The sequence below is a fragment of the Carica papaya genome, chromosome 1 (genome assembly GCF_054855325.1).
Source record: "Carica papaya isolate Zhongbai chromosome 1, ASM5485532v1, whole genome shotgun sequence".
NCBI classification, from domain to species: domain Eukaryota; kingdom Viridiplantae; phylum Streptophyta; class Magnoliopsida; order Brassicales; family Caricaceae; genus Carica; species Carica papaya.
Window position 1 is genome coordinate 18,470,607 of NC_142309.1, and position 11,532 is coordinate 18,482,138.

General features: G+C 38.4%; 1 pseudogene; it reads right to left on the reverse strand.

The window, feature by feature from the left end:
• Positions 1–10,460: 10,460 nt before the first annotated feature.
• On the reverse strand, positions 10,461–11,188 carry LOC110825823 (agamous-like MADS-box protein AGL62; annotated as a pseudogene).
• Positions 11,189–11,532: the final 344 nt, after the last annotated feature.

Consider the following 11,532-nt stretch of genomic DNA (forward strand, 5'->3'; position numbering starts at 1 on the left):
TTTTAGATTGAAATATCTTTTAGCTGCTGTGGATCGACTTTAGATGGTGCTCGGGTGAGAGCACACTGCACGATAGTTGTCTTCAAGAAAGCTATGACATCTCTATGGAACTAGCTCCTGCTAACAATATAACTAATCTATCCAATCCATATGCAGTGTCCCCTGCATTTCAAATGCGTTGCCAGCAAATTTTTTATTCTAAATTCAGTAGCTGTCTTCACATAATAGCTACAATATGATCAACATTTGATACCTACACCGAACTTAGAGCAAAGAAGGATGTCTTCATGTGAAAAAGATATAAATTGTAGACATACACGAGTTCTAGATCCAATGTAAAAATATAGAAAATAGAAATTCAAATGGAATAGAACTAAGAAAAAAATTAAGAAAGAGAATAATATGCTGAGCAGATTTGTGATTCCAACATAGCACCAAATTCAATATAGGAGTGTAATCGCCAGATTTGTGATTAAATAAGTATATACATTTCAATACAACGGCACTTATATATGTACATGCATCATCTTTTTAATGAATAATTTATTTTTATTTTCCCTATCATGTCGTTCTTACAAATTTTTTGTTAAATGAGAATAAATTAACTATATTATACTTTTAAAGTTGATCTATATATAGATCTACTACTTACCTTCTCTACAACCTATATGTTCTATTTTTATTTGGATTCATATAGTCATTTAGTATCATACATACGTTTAAATTGTACATAAGAAAATACTGGATTATAACTTTTACGTAATTTAGTTCTTCTGCATGCTAATTATTCCATAAATTTACCCGAAGAACAAAAACTCATGCTTGTGTAATCTAATATCTATCTCTAACCTGAAAGCTTTTGATATTGAAAAATTCTAGTATGCTTACCTCAAGCTCTAAACTTTCCTCAATCTCTCGAGGTATGGTATACAATAAATAAGAGATAATAGATCACTGTATATATATACACACACACACACATATATATATATAATAGAGGCTAAACTCTTGTATATATGTGTTTTACATATTGTATGGTGAATATAAATGAGTAAATATTTTGATAATAATTGTTTATATATTAAAATAATAGATATTACGATATGTTATATAAGTAGCAGTTGATAGTGTCACAACGCATGACAAAAAACATCCCGTCATCACTTGGAGAACCCTCGACTAAACTCGAGTTACCTTGTTCCTTCTTTAGCTTCTTTGCAAGTTCGGCAACATCATTCCACAAGGCCTTCATACCAACATCCAAAACTTCAAGCTCTTCCAGGTTGAATTTGTCCATTGAACGCGTATAATAAAGCTCTTTCATCAAGCCTTTTCTTCTTTGTTTAAGCTCTTTACCTCACTTCCTTGCTGCCTCCTCCTTGTCTTGAGCCTGTTATCATATACACATATTCATGTATTTGCAGTATTAGATAAGCAATTAGGCTAAAGATTTGAAAGTCCAACAAAAAATTCAAAATATATCATGTAATGTCATTGATTTAAGTATTAGTGACTCATGATAATTTTTGGATTATCATAAATGGATATTATAAAAAAAAGATAACAAATAAGTTGCTAACACCTCAGTGATCCTACTGATTATTTGTTGAGTATCATTGTCGTTGTTAGGATCTCGAGCTGGACGAACATCAATACTAAGAAAACGATTAATCACAATATCGATATTAGGATTGCCATAGCAGAAGGCCCTATTTCCATGGGAGAAAACAATAAGGCCAACATCTGGTCTACAAAGAGTGCAAAGTTCACTCGCCTTCTTAAAAAGGCTACTTCGATGTTTTGAGAAGGTAACTTGGAGAATGGCTTCATTCTCCATCTTTTTTGACTCGATCTTTTGACGACCTTTGTTTTTACTTGATGTCCCCTCATCTGCCATTGCTAAAACTGAAAATAACAAAAGATAACCTCGACAAATTGAGAAGAAGATAATGGAGATTATGATGAGAGGATGTAAGTATACTATTATTGCAATTGACAATTGTAAACTACGCAATGTATTTATAAGGTTTAGAGGTACCACTTGAGGCTATCCAAGTTGAGTTCGGTGGATTTACTTAACTTTTATGCTTTTATGTTTCTGGCTACAATCCTTTTTTCATTGAAATATAAGGTAAGGAATATCTTGACATAATCCAAAACTTAAATTTCTGATACTATCAAGAATTCTTTACCTTTATTACTAGTACATAGTTAAACATTCATTTATGAATTTTAGTGGGGCCTCTGCCCAGAGATCAAGCAACACTTATTGGTACTGGAGCTCAAGACATACTCAGTCGTTCTAGCAAAGGCACAGATTGTGGAGAGGAGTTTCAACACCCGTCCTCAGTCAGCAGGGAGTCACCGACCCTCAGCTCCACCCCGCAGACCAGGACCTACTACGCCGGTCCAACCAAATAAGAGGCCCAGACCAGTGATCCAGGCCTCTCCTCAAGCTCTAGGGGCAACACGTGAAAAGATCTGCCAGCACTGTGGTAGGGATCACAGGGACCGACCATGCTACCGCCTCAACAACACCTGTCGAATATGTGGTAGTGCCCAGCACTATGCGAGAGAGTGTCCGAGGAACCAGAACCAAGGAAGACCTCCTTTTTAGGGCAGGGTTTACAACCTCACCCAGCAGGATGTCGACGCTGACCCGGACGTGGTACAGGGTATGTACACTATCTGTGACCATATTGCTCATGTTTTATTTGACACTGGTGCATCGCATTCATTTGTTTCACATATTTTTGCATCCAAACTTAATGTATCACCTGATAAACTTGATTCAATGTTGTATGTGTCTACTGTTGGGGGTGAAACACTATTAGGGGAAGTTGTCTACAGGGTTTGTGCCGTGGAGATAGCAAATAGAAAACTGAGTGCAGACCTGATAGGGTTAGACACGGGGGATTTTGATGTAATCTTAGGAATGAATTGACTAGGGGCGCATCACGCCACCATAGATTGCTTTAAGAAGAAGGTTGTATTTAATCCTCCCAATAAGGAGCCATTTACAAATTAATAAAATCATTTAGTACTTATTCCTTGATGGCAAGTTTCCTTAATTTTCTAGTACCTTAATCTTGTTGTTTTCTCTAACTAGGCAAGTCCAAGAAGGAAATTTGTATCCAAGAGATTCCGGTAGTCCGAGACTTTCCAGATGTGTTTCCGAATGAACTACGCGGACTGCCAGTGGACAGGGAAGTCGAGTTCACTATAGACCTACAGCCAGGCACCCAGCCCATTTCAGTTTCTCCTTACCACATGAGCCGCATTAAGATGGAAGAGCTGAGGAAACAGATCACTGAATTGCAAGACAGTGATTTTATTAGACACAGTGTGTCCCCTTGGGGTGCTGAAGTCACTTTTGCCAGGAAGGGAGATAGAACATTGAGACTGTGTATTGATTACAGAGGATTGAACAATGTTATAATTAAGAACAAATATCCCCTTCCCAGAACTGATGACCTCTTCGATCAGCTGTAGGGTGCACAGGTCTTCTCTAAAATAGACCTGCGATCAGGTTACCATCAGGTGAAGATAAGAACAGAAGACATCCTCAAGACAGCCTTTCGAATCAGGTACGGACACTATGAGTTCCTGGTCATGCCATTTGGGCTAACCAACGCCCCGACAATCTTTATGGATCTGATGAACAGGGTCTTCAGAGAGTTCTTAGATCAATTTGTTATCGTGTTCATCGATGACATCTTAGTCTACTCAAAAAGCAAAGAAGAACATGCTCACCATCTTGCCCAAGTTTTGCAGGTCCTCAGAAACAAGAAGTTGTATACAAAGTTGAGTAAGTGTGGATTCTGACTTGAGCGGACCGCCTTCCTAGGACACATCATATTGAAGGAAGGAGTATCAGTGAATCCCGAAAAGGTTGAAGCGGTACTTGGCTGGGAGAAGTTGACATCAGTTAAAGAAATCCGGAGCTTTCTGGGGATGGCAGGTTATTACCGCAGGTTCGTTGAAGGATTCTCTAGCCTAGCAGCCCCTCTAACCCGACGCACAAAGAAGAATGCCAAGTTTGAGTGGAATGAGGACTGTGAAAGAAGTTTTTTAGAATTAAAGAAGCGGCTGACTACTGCACCCGTACTGTCTTTACCGAGTGGATTGTGGGGATATACAGTTTATAGTGATGCCTCCTATCTATGCCTGGGTTGTGTCCTGATGCAGCATGGGAAGGTCATAGCATATGGGTCCAGACCGATAAAAAATCATGAGAAGAATTATCCCACCCATGACTTGGAGCTTGTCGCAATCATACACGCCTTGAAAACCTAGCGCCACTACTTATACGGAGAGACCTTTCAGATCTATACCGATCATAAGAGTTTGAAACACATATTCACTCAGAAGGATTTCAACATGCATCATAGAAGGTGGATGGAACTCCTTAAAGACTATGATTGTGATATCTTATACCATCCGGGTAAGGGCAACATGGTAGCAGATGCTCTCAACAGGAAAAGTACAGGTATCTTAGCTCATTTTATGGTTTCAGAATGTAGGCAAATTGGGGCCACACAACAGGTTCGACTTCAGGACCTGAGAAGAGTCACATGTTTGGGCCGCCTGACAGTCCAGCCCGAGTTAATCCAGAGAATAAGAGAAGCCCAGTCAGTCGACCCCACCCTAGTAGCCCGCAAGATTGATACAGAACAGGGAGCGAGCTCAGAATTCTGAGTATCTATCGATGGGTTACTCGGGTTCCAAGACAGAGTTTGTGTTCTAGACGACAGTGAGTTAAAGAGAGACATCATGACAGCCCACAGCTCTTTGCCATGCATCCCAGAAGCACCAAAATGTACCAAAACTTGCGACCCCAGTTTTGGTGGAATGGGATGAAGAGAGACATAGCCGACTTTGTATCTAAATGCTTGGTATGTCAGCAGGTCAAGGCAGAGCATCAGCGCCCAGGTGGGCTACTTCAATCTTTACCAATCCCAGAGTGGAAGTGGGAACACATCACCATGGACTTCGTTACGGGATTAACCAAGGCACATTTAGGACATGATGCCATCTGGGTAATTGTTGACCGGCTTACCAAATCTTCTCACTTCTTGGCTATCAGGATGGCCGACCCCTTGGACAAGTTAGCAAAAATGTATATCCAGAAAATAGTCAGATTGCACAGAGTTCCAGTAACAGTGGTATCCGACAAGGACCCCAGGTTCACTTCTCGGTTTTAGAGTAGCTTTCAGCAAGCCATGGGAATCAAGCTATCTCTCAGTACTGCCTTCCATCCTCAGACTGATGGACAATCAGAAAGGACAATTCGTACACTTGAGGATATGCTCCGAGCATGTGTCCTTGACTCCGGGGGTCATTGGGACGACCATCTACCCCTGATAGAGTTTGCCTACAACAACAGTTACCAAGCAAGCATCGGCATGGCTCCATATGAGGCATTATATGGGCACCTGTGCAAATCACCGATTTGTTGGGAAGAAGTAGGCGATAGAAGATTGTTCGACCCTGAGTTGGTAGAGGAGACCACGTCTAAAATAGTTAAAATCAGAAAGAACATTTAGACAGCTCAGAGCAGGCAAAAGAGTTATGCGGACACCCGAAGGAGAGATCTAGCATTTGAGAAAGGCGACCAGGTGTTCCTTAAGGTCACTCCTTTCAAGGAAATTAGTAGGTTCGGCAAGAGGAAAAAATTGAACCCCCGATTTATTGGACCTTTTGAAATCTTAGATAGGATTGGAACTGCTGCCTATAGACTAGCACTGCCTCCAGAGCTCTTCAAGGTCCACAATGTGTTCCACGTATCCATGCTATGTAAGTATAACCCGGACCCCTCTCATGTCTTGGCTCATGAACCGCTTCTACTCTAAGAGGACTTATCTTATGAAGAAGTACTAGTCGGTATCACAGACCGAAAGAGCAGGATACTCCACAACCAGGAAATATCATTTGTAAAGGTCGTGTGGCAGAACCGCACGCCAAGGGAGGCAACCTGGGAGCTAGAATAAGATTTTAGGGCCCAATATCCCCATTTGTTCGACCAATAGTAAGAGTCAAATTTGGGGGACCAAATTTCTTTAAGGGGGGCAGAGTTGTAACACTCAAATTTTATTATTTTTATTTTTTTAATTTATTTTAATTTATATTAGAATTTTAGTTTAATTTTTCAATATTTAATTTATAAGGTTTTAATTTAATTTAATTTAATTTAATAAAAATAAAAATAATAATAATGATAAAATAGGGTAAAATTATTTTTGGGATTTAATTGAAATTGATTTTGGGAAAAAATGGTGAAAATTTGGATTCTGGGGGTGTTTTTGAAAAGAAAATCAGAAACCGGGGGTCAAAACGTAATTTAAGAAAGTTGTTCCACGTCAGCAGCCCCGGCCAACCAAAACACGCCGCGTGGCAAGGAAGCTGACGCAGGAGGCCACGCAGGACGGAGCCACGTGGGCGATCCGTGTGCACGCGATCGAATGGTCCAGATCTCACGCGTGCGGATAGCCCAGCTCTCATGGGCACAGACGGACCAGATCTCACGCGTGCGGACGGCCCAGATCACATCGCGATGGACAGTCCAGATTTATTCCCATATTAATCGCGATCGAACGGTCCAGATTAAATCGTGAAGGACGGCTGAGATTAAAAGGGAAATGTTATAAATAACCTCACCCACACCTGACCACAAACCCTAGCCGCCAGTACCCTCGCCGGAGAAGAAGAACCAGTCACCAGATGAGCCAGCCGCCGCCACCTGCCGCCCCACTGGAGGGTTTTTCGACCACCAAAAGAGGTAAATTTTCTCCCTTTGGTTTGTTTTTCGATGCTGAATCCGCCTATGGCCAAATCGGAGCCAAACCACTGGCCAATCGGCTGGAAAACAACGTCGAAGTCCAGCGGCACCGCCGCAGCTTCCCTCAGTTTTTGCCTGCGATGAGGCCCTTTTCGGTTCCTGTTCGATGCAATTTTTACACCACTGTGATCACCGTCCTTTTCTCTATAGATTGACCAGAGTAAAACATCAAATCGCGACTCGCACCGGAGAAACCGCCGCACCCAAGAGCTCCACCCCCGGTAAGTCTCAATTTTTTGTGATTTTTTGGCCCGCCGATGGCCCTAGGGTTGTTTTATCGCAGAAACCAATGCAAGTTTGGCCAAATTCGGCTGAAAACGGCCAACCCGAGGCAGATCGCCGCCGCGGACGGCGGTGCCGTCGCTGGAGCACGATGGAGCCGCCGTGCTGGAATTCTGATATTGGCCAAAAAGGGGCCTTGGGTCTGATTTGGGATTTTTTGGGACACGTATAGGTACCGGTTGTGCATTTCAGTTTCCTGGGAAAAATTCAGGGAATTTAGGGACAGCCTGTAGGCACATTGTAGAGCCGATTTCAGACCCCGAAATAAGTAAGGATTTTTCACCCTATCTCCTATCACAGCATTAAAGGTTAATAAATGATTAAACGGTATTTTATGAATTCATAAATATGTATAATTAATTAAGATTGCTAATGGGGCCCAAACCTGATGTATTTGTCGGTCTGTTTCTGTTTGATCTATTTTACAGTCTAAACGCAGCATGGTATCTGATGTGTTTATTTTATAGTTTTGTATGCATGAATCACGGTTTCGTCTATTCTGGTTTGAATTATTGGGAACCCGATGTTGTGTTGTTTTGTTTGGTGTTCATTACTGGTTTACGGGTTTGTGTATAATTGGATAATTGAGACCAAAAAAAATGAAAAAAGGTATGTGAATTCATAAATGGATAATGGCTACAGCCTTACTAGATATCCTGGGAGATGGTGGACGGACCGGGTCCATAGGGAATCCTACCGGGAATGTGGTCTCTCATATCGGATGGGGTATGGAGACTTTATATATTTTGGCGCCCATACCGGACGGGGTATGGGGATGGCCCTGGAATTAAGTTATTAATGTTAATGGTTCACGTGTAATGGGGACCCCCTATGGATCCCCATGGATACTAGTAAGCTGATAAAAGAGGAAATTTGTTATCTGATTATTGAGGTACAAAAGTATAACATGTGTTACGTTACAAAGTGTATATGATTTTATGATGGTTATAATGTCATTGTTTTCATATGTTATTTTCACGAATCTAACAGAGGTAAGTGGACAGTAAAGGTTTTTATTATTGGTAAATGAATTTATCATGAATTATGCTCCATTGATTGTTTTTATTGTTTTACAAACTTTTACTTCTGTGACAGTGAGATAGTGTGATGTCTTTACTGGGCTAGTGTAGCTCATTCCTTATCTAACCATTTCAGATCAGGAGGATTTGGTTTCCGAGCCCGTCCCGCAGGAAGACGGCGAGTAGACGTCTAGGGAATTCACAGTTTTATTTATAGCATTCATTACTAGTATTTACCTTAATTAGTTTTTTCTTTCACACGTTGAATACGTTTTTGGTTATTGTGTAAGGGATGTTTATCAGAATTTTTATTCCACTTCTGCACTTAGAACTTTTTAATACATACATTTCATTTTTATTTCCGGGGCCGTTACACATTATGTCTGGATTATCTCCTATATTAGGTGCTGCAACTGGATCATCTAACTCAATCATGGCTAAATTGTTGAAGAGATCGTCAGGCATGGCCTCTGAGTCATCAACAAGATCTAACACCATTGCTAAATCATTCGATGGGTTATCCATCATTATTATGTTGGAATTGGAAGAGTCTAGGTTACAGAAGCTATTCAAGGGAGGAGTTGAATTAATACTACTGGAGGCATATTCATGAGTTGGGTTACTGGGCATACTAGGCATGGGGAGAGTCGTCAAGGCCTTCATTGCTAGATGTGAGTAAAACATTCCGTCATCCCTTGGATAACCCTCAGCAGAACTCGAGTCACCTTGCTCCTTCTTTAGCTTCTTTGCAATTAAGCAACATCATTCCACAAGCATATTGAACCTAAATTCCCTTTAATGTATTTTTCTTATTCATAGTTCATTTAATTATTTCCACTAAATAAAAAATTTTGTTCTTATCATTGTCGTCAATATGATCTTATTCAACTATTAATATGTCATTCATTTAGTATAATGCTAGAGATAAGTTCAATTTTTTAATCATTAGTGAATTTTAATATAATTTCATCGATATAATTTATATGTTTATATATTTTTCATGTTCCAGTCTTCTTATTTAGCTTCTATCATTGGATGCATTTGTGAACAAATTACTACTTCTACTTTATTTAACCTGAGGAAGAAATTCATCCTTGGTGCATTAATGATCATGACAAATACAAAAATGAAAAGTATACGTAAGCGTATAAAACCTAATTCTCTAATATTGACTAAAACAAACTAGTGTTTAATAGTTAATTCTTTTTTACGCATTTCACTTACAACAATTCATATAATTATTTTTAAGTAAATCAACAAGTTAAGCTTTATCATGGTCAGTGAGGTGATCTTATCCAACGACTAATATGTCGTTCATTTTGTATAACGCTAAGGGAAAGTTAAAAATCTTTTTACCCTGAATAAATTTGATAGACTCATCGATATGATCTATTTATTTATTTTTTATTTCAGTTTTTTTGTTCGGTTTCTATTATTAGATGTATTTATGAATAAATTAATGCATCAAGTTTGGTTCAATCTCAAAGAAGAAATTTATTATTGGCATGGAAATGATCATAATAGCCATGATCTTGGAACATAAAATGGAAAGTTTATGAAGATTATATATAACCTAATGCTCTTACATCATGCACAAATTAACTAAAATGAAATAGTTCAAGAGTTTTTTCCTTCTATGCATTTCCCCTATTAACATATCATTTAGTTGTTCTCAAGTAACTCAGGAGGTTCAATTTTATCATGGTCAGAAAGATGATCTTATCTGATAATGAATATGTCATGCACTCGGTATAACGCAAGAGAGAAGTTAAATTTTATCATCATTATTGAATTTGACATAATCTCATTGATATAAACAATGTGTCTATATATTTTTTATATTCCAGTCTTCTTGTTCTGTTTTTGTCCTTGAACGCAATCTGTTCTCCATGCATATCTGTTTGTGTTTCATAAGGCTTCAAAATGTAAACAATATATCATAATAGTATTGCCATGTTAATGCATCATTCAGCAACCCCTTCCTATTTCTCTTTCACTTTTTTTTCTTTTATTTAATTTTAAATCTATTAGCATGTTTTTCTTTATCAGCATCCTTTGTTGCTCTCAAGATTAATTTTGCTCTCAAAGTTGAAAACAATTTAGTTTTAGTGTACAAAATTAGTCTAAAAATATCTTAATAGTAAATATTTTTAAATAAAATTTTAAAACTGAATCTTATGCTTATATGCTTTGACTAAGCATCTGGTAAGAAATATGTTTTCTTTAGCAGAAAAATGTCATTCTTTGTTATAAGTTTTTTAAAAAGTAGTAAGTGAAGTATACAAAAATAAGATCATCGTTAATCAAAATTGAATGGGTCACATGAACTGGGAAGTAGAGTCAAATTCTCCCATATAAATATCTATTGGAAACTCTAGTTTAGAAATATGTTCAGACTGAAAACAGGAGAGATTATTGGTTTTGGATTGAAAGATCTTTTAGCTTCTGTGGATCGACTTCTGATGGTGCTCGGGTGAATCTTCTCAGCACTCTTAGCCACATTCTTCTTCAGCTCATCGAGAGAGGCCTTCAATTGTTGAAGTGTGTTAAGCTCATATCTTCCTTGGGAGCCATCCACCAACATTGATTCTCATTTGTCTTTTTCATATGATTAAGCTCCTCGCCTCGCTTCATCTCGATTTCGAGTTGGTTCAGAACCAGTACATGTAGTAGAATTAATATATATTATTTATATTGAAAACGTTTTATTAGAAAGGAAAGAAATTAAAATAACCTGAGTGTTGAGCTTACAGACACTAGCGTTCCAATGAGCCTCAATGAGTTTCATGGTTCCAGAAGTAGCTTGTGGTGGATTACCACTAACAAAACGTTCCAACACAGTCTCGACACAAGGATGACCAAAAGAAAAGACCTTTCGACTGGGTGAGAAGACGATAATAGCAATCTCAGCCCCACATAGAGTGCTCAGTTCACTCGCCTTCTTGAAAAGTCCGGCTCGGCGTTTGGAGAAAGTGACTTGGAGATTGGTTTCATTATTCATCTTTACTATCTCAACCTTTTGTCGTCCCTTACTCTTTCTCGCCATGGTTACAAGTATTGAATATGTGCAGAGAGAAATTAAAAGAGAGACTAATGGAGAGAAATAATTGTATTGAAAGAGGGGGAAATGAGTGATATTTATAGGAGATTTAAATCAAGGTTGTTAATAAATTTTAGGTAGACATCCTGTACATATTTTTCTGTATTAATAAGTTACATCTTTAGAGTTACTTGAGAATCTTCTCTTTATTGAAATATATGGTAGGAAAAATCTGGACAATTAAAGTTAAATTTTAGCTGTACTTTTATATAATTTGCAAAATCATCATTGTTTTAACATTTATAGATACATAGCTAGATGGATATGTATGAAAATTGAACCTTCTTGAAAAT